This window comes from Rana temporaria, chromosome 5, assembly GCF_905171775.1.
Source record: "Rana temporaria chromosome 5, aRanTem1.1, whole genome shotgun sequence".
NCBI lineage: Eukaryota > Metazoa > Chordata > Amphibia > Anura > Ranidae > Rana > Rana temporaria.
This window is the reverse complement of record NC_053493.1, coordinates 388148586-388168795: the sequence shown is the minus strand read 5'-3', so window position 1 is coordinate 388168795 and position 20210 is coordinate 388148586.

The window sequence follows — 20210 nt, the reverse complement described above, 5'->3', positions numbered from 1 at the left end:
ATACGAAAATTACGGAATTACAAATAAACAAAATAACGAACAAGCGAAAATACGAACATATGATTGGACAATCTTACTAAAATACGAAACACCGAAAAAGCAAAAGAACGAAAATGACATCTATAACGAACGAATGGGCACTGGGCAGTGTAGTTAGTGAGTGATTACTTAATATCTTAGCCAATCAGCTTATCTCTTTTGTGCTGAGTCACATTGTACAGTGTAAAGCCTTGTACACACGATCAGACTTCAAACAAACTATACCGTGGATTTTTGTCTGAAGGGAGTTGGCCAGACTTTTGAAACCAAAAAAGTTTGTCCGATAGAGCGTACACACGGTCAGATTTTTTGGAAAAACGCTCATTTTGACGTTTGTTGGCAAAAAGTCCGACCGTGTGTACGGGGTGTGAAGGACTTTTTACCTATATGCTTCAGGTTAATCCTCCCTGCTTGTTTAAGGCTGTTAATGGTATTTACCCTTCTGCAGCCAGTCCTGTTTCAAATGTTAATTGTTCTAGCCCTGTGTTTACTGGTTACTGTGATTAGATAAGTGGCTCATGTTAATTATGCTGATTGCTTCAGTGTGGTAATTATCTCTCTATATGCGGAGCCGAACCGGCTAGATACTGATTAGTTCAAAGAAATATCTTTATTTCAAGGGAGCTGTATTGAAGACCCCCCACTGTGTAAGGGGGGGGGGCGGAGATTTGTCATTGTAACAGTTGTAACCACATATAAGCTCTGTTTTTTTACTATTAAAAGTCTGTGTTGTTCCAGCCTTAAGCCTTGCCTCATGTATGGATGCTTCTGTGATTTCTTTTATGGGAAGAAGGGACTGTTTGACGGGGATATCATACCAATACCGTCACAAATTGGTTGGCAGCAGCGGGATTTTCCCTTCTACTCTCCCTTACACCAGGATTCCAAGCAGACACTGGGAACAGTGAATGGAAGGCTGCTACACCCTGCTTAAAAGAAATACACTGAAAGAACTACTGGAAGTTCGTGGAAGGATTGCTAGCAACAAAACCAAGCGGGTCATCATAGCAGAATTAATGGAGCTAGACCAGGAGAACGTGATTGCAGCAACGCCAGCAGTACAAGAGATGGAGACACCAGTGATTCAGGAGGAGTCACCAACCAACAAGCTAATGAGAGAGAAGCTAGCGTGGTTCGGCCCGAACCCAACGCCGGATGTGGTGCTGAAAGTGATGGACCTGTTAGCGGAGGAGGCTAAACAAATAAGAGACGCAGAACTACAGAAGGATAAACAAATAAGAGTTGCAGAGCTACAGTTAAAACTGGCAGCAGTCCAACAAGCAGCCGCACATTCTCCAAACAGTGAGTACAGCACAGCAGATGCAAGGAAGATTCCGTTTAGCGCTTTTAAAGCTTTTGATGAAAAGGACTGTGAGATTGATAACTACCTGGCAGATTTTGAGCGACAATGTAACCTGCACCGAATAGCTAGAGGAGAGTGGGTTGCAATATTGTCAGGCAAACTGTCAGGCAAAGCTTCTGATGCTTTCCGGACCGTGCCAGATCAGGATATCCATAGCTACGCCCGGGTTAAAGAAGCGCTCCTGGCTCGTTATGCAGTAACCCCAGAGTCCCACCGACAGAAGTTCAGGTACTCACGCAAAACCACGAAAGACTCTTACGCGGAATGGGCATGCCAGTTGTCCCTGTCGGCCTCTAACTGGGTTAACAGCAGCCAGGCCACCACCGCAGAGGACATTTTGCAACTAATGCTCCTGGAGCAATTTTACAATCACATCCAGACGGATGTCAAAGATTGGGTGAGAGATCGCAGGCCCATGACTCTACCAGAGGCCGCGAAGTTGGCGGATGAATATGCAGATACTCGCAAGACAAACCAGGTCACACCACGGGTACAACCTCCACGACCAACGGCGCCCTCACACCCACCAGCCGCTAGATACCAACCGCCTAACAGATCAATGACATCGAGCCCTCGCTATCCACGCCAGGAGGACAACGAACAACGCTGCTTCCGGTGCAAACAGTTGGGTCACTTCAAGCAGAATTGCCCCCTGAATGACAACACCAGGTCAAATTGGTCTCAACCTGGGTACCGCCCACCAGCAGCAGCCCATTGTGTAGACTCGGCTTGGGATCCCCAGGAGCTGGGTCAGGAAGAACCATTGGGCACCCCTTACGAAGCCCTCATGGTACAATCTGTTATTACGGACAACAGGGAACACCATTGTCAGCTGGTCATGGGCGACAGCCATGAGCCGGAGGGGCCTTGGAGGGAGCTGGGCAGAAAGAGGCACCGCCAGCTACCCTCCAAGAAGAAGAGGTCCTGGAAGTCATATAACCAGCGGACCTGGGAGGAGAAGAAGCGACTGGAGGAGATGGAATCGCAGCGGGCACCCCAGATGCGGGCCGAGATGTTCGCCAAGGGCCTACCGGTGGCCCCTTACACCACCACCCAGTTCCTGATGATGAAGGACCACGTGGAAAGCCTGCAGGACATGAGCAAGCAGGAGCTGATCCGTGAATACATGGAGCTGGAGGAGTGCATAAGCCGCATGGAGGAGGAGAACAACCACCTGAGGTCACAGCGGGCTGACCCCCCCAGGCTCCATGAACTGGAGATGGAGCTGGAGAAGCTCAAAGAGGAGAACCGGCGGCTGCGGAGGGAGCAGGGGGTGGCTGACCTTATGGGGCTCTGAGTCCCCTCCCCCCCCCCGGACTCTGAGCACCAGTGCTACAGCATTTCAACAAATATAACTTTTCCTTTTTATGAATCTCCTGTGATTGTCACTTCAGAGCCATAACCTGCCCCTCCCATGGCGGGACACCTAGACGGCGGCGCACAGACCCATTCGCCGTCTTCACACTGACTTCTGGTGACTCTGCAGATCGCACAAAGACTTGGGGACTGACCGGCGTGTGATCTGACGACCCGGTGACATACCTAAGTCGGAAGCAGTTGCCAAGGGAGGTCAGTCACGCCAAAAGGAGTTAACCTCGGACTAAAAGCTCTGAACCCGTCAACCCTACTGGACCAGGGAAGGTCCAACCGGGTTTGCCGGAGCAGGGAGAAAAAGGGGGGCCATTGTGAAGGACTTTTTACCTATATGCTTCAGGTTAATCCTCCCTGCTTGTTTAAGGCTGTTAATGGTATTTACCCTTCTGCAGCCAGTCCTGTTTCAAATGTTAATTGTTTTAGCCCTGTGTTTACTGGTTACTGTGATTAGATAAGTGGCTCATGTTAATTATGCTGATTGCTTCATTGTGGTAATTATCTCTCTATATGCAGAGCCGAACCGGCTAGATACTGATTAGTTCAAAGAAATATCTTTATTTCAAGGGAGCTGTATTGAAGACCCCCCACTGTGTAAGGGGGGGCGGAGATTTGTCATTGTAACAGTTGTAACCACATATAAGCTCTGTTTTTTTACTATTAAAAGTCTGTGTTGTTCCAGCCTTAAGCCTTGCCTCATGTATGGATGCTTCTGTGATTTCTTTTATGGGAAGAAGGGACTGTTTGACGGGGATATCATACCAATACCGTCACACGGGGCTTAAGAGAAAGTATATCTCTTAAAGCGGAGGTTCACCCAAAAAATAAATTTTTAACATTACATTCAGCCGAGTTCTCCTAATGACAATCGGCTGTTTTTTTGTTTTTTTTTCCTTACATACCGTATTTTCACCGCCGGTCCCGGGTATGTCTTCTGCGGGACTGGGCGTTCCTAATTGACTGACAGGCTTCTGACCGTCGCATACTGCGCGTCACGAGTTGCCGAAAGAAGCCGAACGTCGGTGCGCAGGCGCCGTATAGAGCCGCACTGACGTTCGGCTTTTTTCGGCAACTCGTGACGTGCTGTATGCGAGACGGTTGTAAGCCTGTCAGTCAATTAGGAACGCCCAGTCCCGCAGAAGACATACCCGGAAGCGGCGGTGAAATGCGGTATGTACGAAAAAACAGCCGATTGTCATTAGGACAACTCGGCTGAATGTAATGTTAAAAATGTATTTTTGGGTGAACCCCCGCTTTAATATGGATTAGCCGCGTGTTGCTATGTATTTACGAAAGTACAAAATTACGAATCCATTAAATGAAAATTATTATCTAACAAAATTACGAATTTTGAATAAACGAAAATAAAATAGACAGAATTACGAATTATTCAGTATAAACAAAAATAAAACTGTTACAAAAATACGAACGGGTCCGAATAGGAAAACTTGCGTCTTACGAAATACGAACGGGTTCGAATAGGAAAACTTGAGTCTTACGAAATTACGAATCTACTGAACGAGACGAAACGGAACAAAAAAATACGAACATTTTTGTTGTGCACATGTCTAGAAACAGATGAGGTGCTAAACAGGGATTCTCTAAAGCAGGCATGTCCAAAGTCCAGCCCGGGGGCCAATTGCGGCCCCCGTTCCAGTTTAATGTGGCCCCCCTGGTAATTTGGATATATACTGTATTTATCGGCGCTGCCTTGGAGGGGACAGGGAGAGGGGGAACGAGTGCTGTCAAATTACATACAGGAGAATCTCCTGTTTACTCGACATCTGTAATAGGAAGTCCCGTCTCCTGGGCTGCCATTGGACGACTCCTCTGTCTATCATAGGAGGCGGGAGAAATTGGATTTAAGAGGCTGCTGTGTAAACAGGAGATTCTCCTGTATGTAATCTGTTGGTGCTCATCCCGCCCCCCTTACCTCGCATACGGTATATCCAAATAACACGCCCACGCTCATCTCTTCACCACACACAGCCACAAAGGCAAGAGAATTTGTGTTGGACAGTGTATTAGTACTCGAACGAACACACTTAGACCAAATTTTAATGGTTCAAAGAATGTCAGGCAAAATGGTCGGCCCTTACGCATGTTCACTTCATCAAATCTGGCCCCCTTTGAAAAAAGTTTGGACACCCCTGCTCTAAAGCAATGCAAAATATGTTCTCACTTGGTAAATGTGAGAATAACTACAGTACAGGAAATATATATAACAGGCTATTTGCCAATCGAATTAGGTTTAGTGTGTATTCTGCATGATTGTTGCTATTGATGTATCTGCTTTGTGTGAGAAGACTGAACGGTGTTGGATGAGTATTTTTTCCCATTAGTGATCTCTAGGAATTCACTCCCCAAGGAGAATGTAATGACTGTTTCCTCTTTTTAGATCAGCATAATGGATGGCAGCAGAAATCCCTCTCTGTCACTGCAGAGAAAGTTATTATCACTTCACTGCTTGTTGAAGTTAGGGAGAGCTAAACCCTTCTTCCAGGCTACCGGATTTATCTTATCTTTGTAGAGCAGAACTTCTCTTATCTGTAGAGGGATTGTCTTATTTCACAGGCGGAGACAGCTTCTGAACACAGAAAAAGATCATATTTCAAAATATACTTCCATTTACCTTTATCCATGGATATATCATTATCTAGGGTGATAAATTAGCATTGAGACAGTGGGATAGAAGGAGACGAATGGAAAAAGGAAAAATAACCAGAAATAATGAATACATATTACCAAAAGTATTGGGACACGTATTGGCGTAGGAGACTTACGCCGCTCGTATCTTAGCCTAATTTAAGCGTATCTGGTTTCCAGAATACGCTTAAATTTACGCCGGCGTAGATTCAGAGTTACGACGGCGTATCTACTGATACGCCGGCGTAAATTTAAGCATATTCTGGAAACCAGATACGCTTAAATTAGGCTAAGATACGAGCGGCGTAAGTCTCCTACGCCATCGTATGTTAGGGTGCAATTTTTCCGCTGGCCGCTAGGTGGCGCTTCCGTCGAGTTCGGCGTAGAATATGTAAATGACTAGATACGCCGATTCACTAACATACGTGCGCCCGTCACAGTAAAGATACGCCGTTTCCGTAAGAGGTACGCTGTCGTAAAGATAAAGCTGCCCCCTAGGTGGCGTAGCCAATGTTAAGTATGGCCGTCGTTCCCTCGTCGAAATTTGAAAATTTTACGTCGTTTGCGTAAGTCGTCCGTGAATGGGGCTGGACGTAATTTACGTTCACGTCGCAACCAATACGTCCTTGCGGCGTACTTTGGAGCAATGCACACTGGCATATGTACACGGACGGCGCATGCGCCGTTCGTAAAAAACGTCAATCACGTCGGGTCACCACCCATTTACATAAAACACGCTGCCCTCATCCTCATTTGAATTAGGCGCGCTTACGCCGGCCCCATTTACGCTACGCCGCCGTAACCTAGGAGGCAAGTGCTTTGTGAATACAGCACTTGCCGCTCTGACTTACGGCGGCATAGCGTAAATACGATACGCTACACCGCCGTAATAATGCACACATCTACCTGAATCCAGCTATAATGGCATCCCAGTCTTAGGCCTCGTACACACGAACAGGTTTCTCGGCAAAAACCAGCAAGAAAACTGCTTCTTGCCGAGATTCCTGTTCGTGTGTACGAGGCATTCAGGTTTCTCGTCTGGAAATCTGTCCAGAATCTCGACGAGAAAAAAAGAGAACCTGCTCTCTTTTTTCTCGTTGAGATTCTTGTCGGCCTGTTTCCCGACGAGAAACCCGAGAGTGTGTATACTTACCTGTCGCCGTGGAAACCCGCGCATGCTCGAAATGACTTTGACGCATGTGCGGTAGCTTCCACGGCATAGGTAGGGTGAAGCAAGATGGCAGCGACAGCATTGAATGTGACGAGCACATGCTCGTCGTATACGATGACGTCACCGCATTCTTTCCTTTCAGGAGAACCGCAGTTCTTTTGAAATGAAAGTCAGTACACTCTCATCAGGGAAAACGATGGGTTTTTCCTGACGAGATTCTCGGACGTGTGTACGCGGCATTCCTCCTCAGCATAGAAACGCCTACTCCGGTGGGGAGAAGTACCCGGAAGCCAGATTGCAAATATAGATTATACGGTATGTACAGCGTAAAAAAAAAAAGAAAATGCGGACTGTACATGTTAGAAGTATAAAGAAGTTGGTCTGATATAGATGTTATTTGGGCGAATCTCCGCTTTAAGTGGTTAAATGCCAAAAAGTGTGTGTAGCCAGTACATGGATCAATATTTGATTCGTGATCTACCATAAAATTAGATAGACCAGTCTTCACATCCAGGGCAGGTCTTAGATACGTGATACTCAGTACAGGAAAACCAAAACTCATTGACCACATAGTTCCAAACCACTGATGTTACTATACCACTACTTATCCCTTACCAGTAAACCGACGCGTGCACCTACCAGTAAACGGATTGGTAATCTGACACATGCTATATTTGTTTATTATCAATGGAAGCATGAAAAGCTTCTTGTTCGCAGTCTTTTCCAAATTTGCAAGATTCAATTATGCCTTCTTGCGTGGCCAGAAGCCTTCTGGGAAAGAAAGATAATTAAGAACAGTTGTCTTACAAACGTTGTTAGATCCACAATACTGTAATATCCAGTCATTTCAGAATACAAATCTGTACACCATTCAAACCCCAAATCCCACTGGGCTTGGATACCCTGCGAAGCCAGGTATCTCTCGTTTATGTGTTGCGAAATTGTTATCTGATCATAAAAGTACAGAAATTAATATAAAAAACAGGAGAGAGAAGAATATTGTTAGAATGTATTTATTATGAGCCGTATATCTACCGTATATTGAAATACATCATAGTATTACTGTCACTGGATCTAGTTCTGAAACTCTTTCAGCCATAGTTTAAGTTTTTTGCTCCCACCAAAACATGACATGTTAAGGACTGACCTCCCATTTTTGACCTCCCTTTTGTACAACTGCCCCACTGTGGAGTAAAGTTGGCCTTGCGGCCATTTTATTTAACAAACTAAAATTATCATAAATAACCATTTTAAATAAATAACTTTTTACACAACTTTAACCTGCCTGGCGGTATTCCCGAGTCTGACTCGGGGTTAGATTTTCCTGCTGCGAGCGGTAACCCCGAGTCAGACTCTGGCTTGCCTCGCTAGATCCACAGGCTTGGTTTACTTACCTTGTCCCTGGATCCAGCGATGCCACCGCGCTGTGTGAGCGAGGAATTCTCCTCCTGTGCCGCCGATCTCCGTTCCCTGCGACGTTACGACGCACACGGGAGCGGAGAACGGCGCCAAATTCAAAAAAGTAAACAAACACTTTACATACAGTATACTGTAATCTTATAGATTACAGTACTGTATGTAAAAAATACACACACCCCTTGTCCCTAGTGGTCTGCCCAGTGTCCTACATGTACTTTTATATAATAAAAACGTTTCTTTCTCCCTGCAAACTGTAGATTGTCCATAGCAACCAAAAGTGTCCCTTTATGTCAAAAATAGTTTTAGATCAGCTAAAAAAACAGCGATAATAAATTATAATCACTTGCAGAATTGTGCGATAGCGATTTGTGGGGAAATTCGTCATAAAAAAAAAAAATAATGACAGCGACAATTCTGCAACTGAGCAAATTTCAATGATTTTGATTTGATTACATTGGTGAATAATTTTTATTATAATTATATTATTATTTGTTATAATTATTTATAATTATTTATTATATTATAATTTATCATTTTGTTTTTAAAAAAATGTCATACCCGGGATGCCTATTAGAATCTTGTTTGGTCAGATTTAAGTGAGTTATTTCTAAAAATTACAGGCCTACAGTATAAAACGCCAAATTTCCTTGCAAATAATAGTACCGCTTTCAGCATGTTTTTTCTGAAAGAATCATACCGCCAGGGAGGTTAAACCTCCTGGTGGTCTGAGAGACCACAACTCCAATTGGCCACTGGGACACTAACTGTTTAACTTCGGCCTCAGTTGCAAGCCCCGGACTCAGAGGCAGTACACCTGTCCGCAGTGACCTTCACGTTAACTCCTTCCTGGTCAACCCGTGTTGACCGAAAGGTACACGTAACCCCCATATCACCTATGGGTACAACCGTTTTTCTTAACTTCCTGCTTTTCTTCCTCTCCAGAAACCCCAAACACCGCAACCCCCGTCTGCTTGCCCACCATATGGGAGGGTGGGTGGGACGCTTTCTCCTTGTTGTAAAATGGAGGAGTGACGCTACATCACTTCCTCTCTGCAAGCCAGTGTTTAGCAGCCCCTCCCTCCCCTTGGCCATACCTCCTCCCTTAAAGCGGCACTGCTCTCCTTTCCCCCCAACCACTCCTACCCCCTTAAATCGGCCACTGACAACTACTGCTTCCTTGCGGTCCCCCCCTGTCATGCCGTCCCTCCTCCTATCGGTTCCCTCTCGGCTCTGGGACTCTGTATTGCTTCAGAACGGCTGTAAAACTGTAAAACCACACGATCGGATTTCTGATGGGATAAAATCCGATGGATTTTTTCGTCGGATATCCGATGAAGCTGATTTTCATCAGTCTTGCCTACACACCATCAGACTAAATTCCGACTGTGCCAAAACGCGTGACGTAAAACACTACGACGAGCCAAAAAAAATGAAGTTCAATGCTTCCGAGCAGGGCAGCCATTAGGAATTATGGGGCCCCTTACACAGCTTCAGGCATGGGCCCTCCTGGAGCAAAGAACCAGGGGGAGAGGGGGTGCTGCTGCCTGAAATTGAGAACCGGGGGGGGGCGCTGCCGCGAATTGAGAAGCGGGGGGGGGGGCCCTTTACAAAAAAAAGGAGAAATAAAGAAAAATATATATAAAAAAAGGGGGGTAGCCATCCGGGGCCCTGGGGACCTCTGGGCCCTTTAATAAAAAGAAAAAAAAAGGAAATAAAAAATATATATTTTTTTTAAAAGGGGGGTTGCCATCTGGGGACCTCTGGGCCCTTTAATATAAAAAAAATAATATATATATATATATATATATATATATATATATATATATATATATATATATATACACACACATATATACACACAAATAATTACAAATTACAAAAAAAGGGGGGTTGCCATCCGGGACCTCTGGGACCTTTAATAAAAATTAAATAAAAAAAAAATGTATAAAAAAAATAAAATAAACATTTATAAAAAATAAAAAAAAGGGGGTTGCCATCCAGGGCCCTGGGGACCTCTGGGCCCTTTAATAAAAAAAAATATATAAACAAAAATAAACATTTATAAAAAAAAATAAAGGGGGTTTGCCACATGGGGCCCTGGGGACCTCTGAGCCCTTTAATAAAAAAAAAAAAATATATATATATATATATATATATATAAAAATAAATAAAAAAAATTAAAAAAAAAAGGGGGGTTGCCATCCGGGGCCCTGGGGACCTCTGGGCCCTTTATTATTAATATATATATATATATATATATATATATATATATATATATATATAACATAAATAAAAAAAAAGGGGGGTTGCCATCCGGGGCCCTGGGGACCTCTGGGCCCTTTATTATTTATATATATATATATATATATATATATATATATATATATATATATAAAACATAAATAAAAAAAAGGGGGGTTGCCATCTGGAGCCCTGTGGGCCTCCGGGCCCCTGGGAACCTCCGGACCCCTAAAAAAAAAGGGGGGTTGCCATCCGGGCCCCTGGGGACCTCCGGGCCCCTTACAGGTGTACTGCCTGTACCCCCCTGATGGCGGCCCTGCTTCCGAGCATGCGTCGACTTGATTCTGAGCATGCGCGGATTTTTGTCCACACAGACAATCAGATTTTTCTATCGGTTTTTTATCCATAGGAAAAATCTAAAACATGTTCTATTTTTTTACACCGATGGGAAAAAGACTGATGGGGCCCACACACGATCGGTTTGTCCGATCAAAACAGTCCGTTGGTCTTTTTTCATCGGACAAACCGATCGTGTGTACACGGCTTTAGAATAAGAATGGACATACACAGAACGTTAAAACAGGTGGTGTAACAAATTTAAGTATTGCTTCTGAAATACCAGCCATGAATTAGTTGAGTTAATATCAAATCCTCAGCATTTTTTAGCTCAACAACTTGAGCACAATAAAATAAACATTACCCCAGCACTTGCAGTTTACATCTTTCAATGCTTCTGGCTCCTGCTGTCTCGGTGCTGCTTCCCTGAACTTCCAGTCTTCACAGAAAGGGGTTAACCGTGCTAATGTGAAAAGGGTCTCTACCTGGCTACAAGACAATATACCGTATATACTGGAGTGTAAGCCGACTTTTTTTTATGCGGAAAAAGACCCCCTCGGCCTATACTCGAGTGAGGGTCTCCTCTCCCGCCGTGTCAGTCTTAATGAGGAGGAAAGAAAACCTGATTACTCTGTACATTGTCCCCTCTCAGATGATTCACAGCAGGGCTGTATGTATAAGAAGTCTGCACCGTCCACGCCGTCCACTGTAACAAAGCCCCGCCTCCTCCTCGTCATGAACAGATGAGAAGGAGGCGGGGCATTGTTACAGTGGACCGCGCGGATGGTATGGACGGAGCGGACTTCCTATACATACAGCCCTGCTCCAAATTATCTAAGAGGGGACAATGTACAGAGTAATCAAGTGCAAAACCCTTCCCTCCTCATCAATACTGACACAGCGGATCAAAGGTACATGGGCACAGTGAGGCTGCAAACTGGCACAGTGAGGCTACAAATGGGCACAGTGAGATTGGAAATGGGCACAGTGGGGCTGAAAATGGGCACAGTGAGGCTGCAGATGGGCACAGTGAGGCTGCAGATGGGCACAGTGAGGCTGCAGATCGGCATTGTTGACCCTCTTTTCCACTTGCAGTAGCTGCTGCATTTCTCACCCTAGGCTTATACTCGAGTCAATATGTTTTCCCAGTTTTTTTGTGGTAAAATTAGGTGCCTCAGCTTATATTCGGATCGGCTTATACTCGAGTATATACGGTAAGTCACAATAAAAACAATATACCAAAAAAATAATTTTTTTCTAGAAGGTGACATGAATGACCATTTCACATTAATAATGCCCAATGAGTCACCAAGGCTTGTGAGAGCGAGAGAGAGAGAGAGAGACTTGTAAAGCGCAACACATGCGAACTGAATCGCCTCTGGGCGCTGTATCCATTTCATGGGTAAGGAACCCCTTGACCTCAGAAGAGATGGGTTTTAATCTTTCTCCTGAAGGCCAAGTGGTCCGACTCCAGTCGGATGGTGGTTGGTAGCGCATTCCACAGGCGGGGTCCTTGGACTGCAAATCTTCGATCTCCTTTGGACTTGTATCTGGCTTTGGGTATCTGGAGGAGGTTTTGATTGGTGGATCGCAGAATGTGATTGGGGTTATTTTGGGCTTTTATTTTTTCGCATAGATATTGGGGGGCGTTGCCTTGAATACACTTATGTATTAGGCAGAGTGCCTTGAAAGTGATTCTGTCTTTTACTGGCAACCAATGAAGGGAACTCAGTGAAGGTGAGATTGATTCCCATGTTTTTTCCCAGTCACTAGTCGAGCGGCCGTATTTTGAACGACTTGCAGACGAGTGATTTGGTATTTGGGGAGTCCTAGATAGAGGGCATTTGCGTAGTCGAGTCTGGAATTGATGATTGTTCCCACCACGACTGCAATGTCCTCTTTCGGGATAAAGGGCGTGAGTCTGCGTAGTAGGCGCAGCAGATGGTGGGATCCACTGACTACTGACCCTATTTGTGCATCCATTGTCATGTAGGTATCGAAAATGACTCCGAGACTTTTGACTTTGGTACTAGGGGTGATAGTTTTACCCAGAATGGGCGGGGGAGTCTATGTTGACGCGGGGTGATTTTTCCGGTTAGCGTGAAACAGGAGAAGTTCTGTTTTCGAACCATTGAGTTTAAGATAACTGTTTGTCATCCAGTTATCTATAAAAAGTAAGGCATTTCTCTAGTCCAAGAGAATGATCCTTTTTGTTGCAGATGCGGAAATACAGTTGTGTGTCGTCTGCATAGGAGTGGTAAAGTAACTTCTGGTTACTGATGATTTCAAAGAGAGGGCGAAGATAGATATTAAACAATACAGGCGATAAGGGAGATCCCTGAGGGACTCCGCATGACACCGTACGTTTTTCAGAAGTGAAAGACCCCAGTTTCACTATTTGTGATCGGTTTTCCAAGAAGGAGGAGAACCAGGGTAAAACACCTTCAGCGACTCCGGCTACTTCAGCTAGCCTAGCCAGTAGTAGTCCGTGGTCTACAGTGTCAAAAGCCGCGCTTAGGTCCAGCAGTATCAGGAGACAAGATTCTCCTTCGTCTGCGGCCTCTAGAGCATCATCCCATATTTTGAGCAGCGCCGTTTCTGTTCCGTGACCCAGACGGAAGCCTGATTGAAACGGATCGAGTAATTTATGGGTGTCTAAGTGCAGTTGCAGCTGTTGTACAACTACTTTCTCCATTACCTTGGAGAAGACATTTAGAGCTGTTATGGGCCTCCGGTTGTTTGGGTCTTTGGGGTCAAGGGTAGTTTTTTTAGAATTGGTTTTATTGTACCTTGTTTTAGCAAGGTGGGCACCATGCCCTCCTTAAATGATTGGTTAATGAGCTGCGTGATAGCTGGTGCCAGTATATCAGCACTTTCTTTCAGCAGTTTAGTGGGGATGATATCATTGGGTGCTGTGCTATTACGCAGAGTCCCGATTATGTTTTTAGTGGCATCGATGGAAATGGGTTTTAGAGTGAATTTTGGTGATTGCGGCGGATTTATGTGGGTATTAGGTTTGTGATTTGGGGGGGAGTTGGTGACGGTTCCATTTTGCTGAATACTTTCACGGATTTTTTCAATTTTATTAATGAAATAATCCGATAATTTGTTGCAAAATTCTTGTGAATCAGAATTGGGGGCCTCTAAACAAGCTGGATTCATAGTCCAGCTTGAAGAGTTCTCGGGGGCGGTTAAGGGCATTTGCGATGATGTTGGAGAAATGATTTTTTTTGTCCGTGAAGATTTCTTTGTGATATTTCTTTGTTATTATCTTGTAAATGGTGTGGTTTTTATCTGAAGAGCACCTTTTCCACGCAGCTTCTGCTCTTCTACGCTCTTGCTTTAGCAACGTCAGCTGGTCATTAAACCAGCTGGAGTTGTTTTTCCGGATGCAAGTTTTGCGTTTTGGTGCTACTAAGTCAGCTGACTGTAGTAGCGCCTTGTTGATGGCGTCAAGTGTTTCTGTGGCTGTTTGTTTTTGTTGGGTTGTTTTTATTTTGTTCCCTAGTGTTTGTTTTGAAGAGTTCTGAGTGGAGCTTCTTCTGAGATCTAGTCCAGTGAGTTGGTTTTGTCGTTTTTTTTTGGGCTGGCATTTTTGGTGATTGTGAATTTGATGGCATGGTGATCGGTCCATGGTTGCGGCTCATTTCCCAGGATGTCAATTTCCAAATCTTGTTTGAAAATGAGATCGAGCGTATGGCCTGAGGCATGAGTGGGGCCTTGTATTAGTTGCTGCAGACCTAATCCTTCCAGATGGTCGATGCAGGCGTCGGCTACGGGGTCCAGCGAGGAGTTGGCCCAGAGGTTGAAATCCCCAAGCACCAAAAGGTGTTTGATGTTTAGGGTATATGTGGAGATGAATTCAGTCAATGACGTGAGAAGGTGCGTTTTTGGGCCTGGTGGTCTATAGCAAAGTAGCATATGGACCGTATCTTGGGGATTTGTTTGCAGCTGCAGAGTGAGGGTTTCCATGAATGGAAGCGAGTTCTGCAGGACTGGTTTGGTGATCGAGAGGTGAGTCTTGTGGATCACCGCCAGGCCCCCCCCCCTCTTTGCCCCACAAATGTTTTGCATTTGAATGCGATAATTTGCTGGCACCAATTCTGTTAGAATGGTGTTGCAGTCGGCTGTCAGACAGCTTTCTGTGATGAAGTGGCAGTCTAGATCGTGTTGAATGATGAAATCATAGATTTCTTGTCGGTGTTTTACTGCCGATCTTGTGTTGACCAAAGCGCATATTATGCGCTTGGGCTGGTAGTTTTTGACTGTTGATCGTCGATTGATTCTCAACAGTCGCTCATTCCTTAGAGCTTTTTTGGTGACAACTGGGAGTATAGAGGCAAATGGTTTTAGTTCCCGGATGGTTTCTGCAGAGTATTTTAGGTAACCCATGGTCGCAGAAAAAAACGCAGGGAAGTAATGTTGATTGGGGGGGGGGGTCTTTTATGGTGATGGGGGGAAGACTGTCCAAGTGAGCCGTCACTCGTTGAGTCTTCTCTCCCCGATTGTGGTGTATAGACGCCAATAAGATGGAACATCTACGCCTTTAACTTCTGGCCAAAATGGGGGACGATCCCTCCGTCCCTCGGATGGCTTGAAGTGATAGTAACCGGACAATCTGGTAGTCTCAAACAAAGGGTGGACCAAGTCTCCCCTGTACACTCACACGGTATAACAAAAAATGAAACAAATGCTCCACATAGTGTAAAACTGTAGGCATAAAATGGAATTTATTACAAGAAGTAGGAACACTCAAATTTAGATGAATATAAAAGTACTTGTAGGGATATTCTGATTGCAGTATGTTTAACACAATGGCATCAGCTAGGCTCCACCCTATTTATAATTTCAGAATTATCTGTTTGAATTTGTCTTTTGCTGTGCTGGCTGCTGTATGTAATTTAGGGTGTCAGCACGGTATTTTATTTTTATTTTGTAAGTGTTAACAGTGGACAGTGCAGTCTGGAGCCGGTCTGTTAGCTTTTAGAAGGGAGAGGGGGGAGGATAGAAGAGCAGGGGAGTGCCTTGCCATACTAGGCTGTGGGATTGTGTGTTTCCACTGATGCACACAGTGTAGCGAGACACAATGAAATCCCTGTGTGCATACTTTAGAGCAGTGGTCTCCAACTGTGGCCCTTTGTTTGCCTATATATGGGGGGCCCCTGCACTTTCCCCAAAGCAGCTGGTCCTGAGCCCACGCTGCCCCGAAATTTAGGGCTCCATGATGGCACTGAGAGTGATGGATACACAGGGGAGGCAGTCTGCCTCCTACCTACTTGATGTCTGTTTACCTTCACTGTCATCATTGTAGGGGCCCCAGAGCGTTACTTTGCCCAGGGGCCCATGATGCTATTAAGACGGCCCTGCCTGCAGCCCATGTTTCTCCCCTTCTTTCTACTTCAGAGCTGCATCCTCTACCAATGCCTTTATCATCTGACACTTCCAGGAGTGTCCAACACCTATGATCCCCCACCACGTGCCGTGGTTCCAACCTCCGACCCTATGTTGTTAGAGGGCTTAGCAGTATTGTAGGATTCAGAGGATGGAACCACAACATATGGCAGGGGACACAGTTGTCCAACACCCTTGGAATAGTCAAACGCTGAACAGATGGAGGCAGCAGCCCCTGGGCGGGGAAAGGTAGAAGAGACAAGCTGTTGGTGAAGTAAGTTTAACTGGCTTGCTTAGAGACCTGGCAGGGTCCATTTAAGGTAAATCAAGCAGCGCCATATTTTACAGAAAATGAAAAATTCAGTGCAAGCTATGTAATTACAACGTGATGGAATACATAAGGCTAGTAGGATTTCAGACATGACACAAATATTTTTCTGAATAAACCTCCTGGAGGTCATGACTTTTTTGGCAAATACGATTTATGATCCTTGGCCGCTTCATTTTACAGTACATGATGTGCGCTCAGTGTTTATATGTGGCTGCTGGAAGTTGTTTAACGTATTACCAGGAAAGAAGGGTCTACCATACACCTCAGATGCTGGGAAGGATGTGGAGAACAATGGAGGTATACATCATATAGACCCCCAAATACATCAAGGGATCACACACAGGCCCTACGTGCCAGAGCGATGCTCTGTTCTTAGCTCGGGCTCTGCTTTTCATTCAGGATAATGAGGCACAGGAGCTCAGTTTACACTGCGGCATAATCAGGACAGGCTGTACAGGCTTGGAACAAGGGGAAGGAGGACTCTGTACTGCTCCTGACACACAATCCTATCAATGGTTACAAGGTCTTCCTTGCTGGTTTGTATTTATCAACATTGTGGAAGCATGACTTGAATGAGATCTGCTTGCTGGACAGTATTTCACAGTGATGAATTAACCACTTAACCCCCGGACCATATTGCTGGTCAAAGACCAGAGCACTTTTTGCGATTCGGCACTGCGTCGCTTTAACTGACAATTGCGTGGTCGTGCGACGTGGCTCCCAAACAAAATTGGCGTCCTTTTTTTTCCACAAATAGAGCTTTCTTTTGGTTGGTATTAGATCAACTCTGCGGTTTTTAGTTTTTGCGCTATAAACAAAAATAGAGCGACAATTTCGAAGAAAATTTATATTTTTTACTTTTTTGCTATAATAAATATCCCCCAAAAATATATAAAAAAAGTTTAGGCCGATACGTATTCTTCTACATATTTTTCGTAAAAGAAAATCGCAATAAGCGTTTATTTATTGGTTTGCGCAAAAGTTATATCGTTTACAAAATAGGGGGTATTTTTATGGCATTTTTATTAACATTTATTTGGCGGCGATTTTTTTTCGGTACTGCGACATTATGGCGGACACTTCGGACACTTTTTTGGGACCATTGGCATTTTTATAGCGATCAGTGCTATAAAAATGCATTGGATTACTATAAAAATGCCACTGGCAGTGAAGGGGTTAACACTGGGGGCGGGGAAGGAGTTAAGTATGTTCCCTGGGTGTGTTCTAACTGTGGGGGGGTGGACTGACATGGGGAAATGACTGATCTTCTATTCATACATTGTATGAACAGAAGATCAGTTTTTTTCTCCCTGACAGGACCGGGAGCTGTGTGTTTACACGCGCCCCTAGTGGCCTGCGCAAGACGTATAGCTACGGGCTCTCGCGCAGAGGAACCGACCTGCCGGCGTAAAACGACGGCGGCTGGTCGGCAACCAGTTAAAGCTGAATTCCAGGCAGATATAGGACACGCATTAATGCAGCTCTGTAATCATTAGTATATCATTAAATGTAATTTTTTTTATTCAAGCAGTGAATTTGAACTGGTATTAGTGGCAAACCACTGTATGACAGAGTGACAGAGAGATTAGCTCATCACTGTGCTTCTTCTTTTACTGTCCAATCACATGCTGGGGGCGGATCCATGACAGCCTGGGCACAGAGAATGTGGGTTGAATGGTGCTGGACGTCGATCAACTCTGAAGACTGAGAGGATCTAGTGGACATCTAGAAGTACTGCAAGGTAAAACTCTGGTTCAATGGTGAGTACAGGCATACCCCACTTTTAAGTACACAATGGGGTTTATTTACTAAAGCTGGAAATTGCAAAATCAGGCTCACTTCTGCATAGAAACCAATGAGCTTCTAACCCCAGCTTGTTCAATTAAACTTTGGTAATGAAACCTGAAAGCTCATTGGTTTCTATGCAGAAGTGAGCCTGATTTTGCACTTTCTAGCTTTAGTAAATTAACACCATTGTGTACTTAAAAGTGGGAATGCCTGTATTGCAGCAAAAACTATACATATTTATTTATTTTTTACTTTTATCTTTAACCACTTAAGCCCCGGACCAATATGCTGCTAAATGCCCAAAGGCGTTTTTACAATTCGGCACTGCGTCGCTTTAACAGACAATTGTGCGCTCGTGCGACGTGGCTTCCAAACAAAATTGGCGTCCTTTTTTCCTCACAAATAGAGCTTTCTTTTGGTGGTATTTGATCACCTCTGCGGTTTTTATTTTTTGCGCTATAAACAAAATTTTGATTTTGAGCGACAATTTTGAAAAAAATGCAATATTTTTTACTTTTTGCTGTAATAAATATCCCCCAAAAACATATATACATTTTTTTTTCCTCAGTTTAGGCCGATACGTATTCTTCTACCTATTTTTGGTAAAAAAAAATCGCAATAAGCGTTTATCGATTGGTTTGCACAAAATTTATAGCGTTTACAAAATAGGGGATAGTTTTATTGCATTTTTATTATTTTTTTTTTTTTTACTACTAATGGCGGCGATCAGCGATTTTTTTTGTGACTGCGACATTATGGCGGACACTACGGACCATTTTGACACATTTTTTGGACCATTGTCATTTTCACAGCAAAAAATGCATTTAAATTGCATTCTTTATTGTGAAAATGACAGTTGCAGTTTGGGAGTTAACCAGTGGTGGCGCTGTAGGATTTAGTTTACACTTAGTGTGTGTTTACAACTGTAGGGGGGTGTGGCTGTAGGAATGACGTCATCGATCGAGTCTCCCTTATATAAGGGATCACTCGATCGATGCAGCGCCATAGTGAAGCACGGGGAAGCCGTGTTTACACACGGCTCTCCCCGTTCTTCAGCTCCGGGGAGCGATCGCGACGGAGAGGCTATAAACAAATAGCCGCGCCGTCGTCCCGGATCGCTCCCCGAGGGAACCCGACCGCCGTGTGTAGCGGGGGGGTCCGGATCGGACCCCCGACCCACGTCTAGGCAGGCACGTACAGGTACGTTGATGTGCCTGTCCGTGACATTCTGCCGACGTATATCTACATGATGCGGTCAGGAAGTGGTTAACAGGTAGAAACCCAAATCCTGTTATTATCATACAAGTTTTATATAGCGCCAACAGTTTGCACAGCACTTAACAAAATAAGTTAGGTTATATGCTCAGATATTTGCTAAGTCTGATAAAGTTCCATTCACTAGCATAGATGCATATTTTGTTACCTGGAATCCAGAAGTCTAGTATCCTATTTACAGGTAATATGGCAGAAGGTCCGCAGTGTGTGGGAATATTTGTGGTTTGAGGTTAGTACTTGTGGCCTTGTGGGATGATCACCAGGCCTTTTTTATTTAGGTGGCTTAATACATGGTCAAAATGCAACAGATTGTAAGGTGAAATCCTAAAGCTGAGCAGAATCCATGAAAAATGTATCCCTGTATGCACTGAAAGGGTTAAAAGCCCATAAAGTCCAGGAATGAGGAGTAATACTTACCTAATTCTTGAACCCCCCCCCCACAAGCTTCCAGGCTTAAACAGTGACTGATTGCTGTCAGCATAGGCGTGCGCACAGGGTGTTCCCGGGTGTGCCTGGGCATACCCTAATCAACCCATGTGCATTAGCATTATCCAGGAGCAGCACCAGGTGGGCGGTTGAGGGTGCCAGTGGCCAGTGTAAATGCCCCCAATATATTAAAGTCTAGGTTCAACTTTAGGAACACGTTACACCTGTATTTAGGGTGTACCACAATATGCTCCCAATTAACCGTCTCCCACCACCAGAGCCCCCTTCCCGTGACAGCAGGTGGCATACGGGTGTGTTTGAACTTTGGGGTGCACACCCTAATGCAATGGTCCATGCTGGAGACACCATGTAAGCACACTCCCAGCACAAATATGGGTTGCCGGCTGTACTCA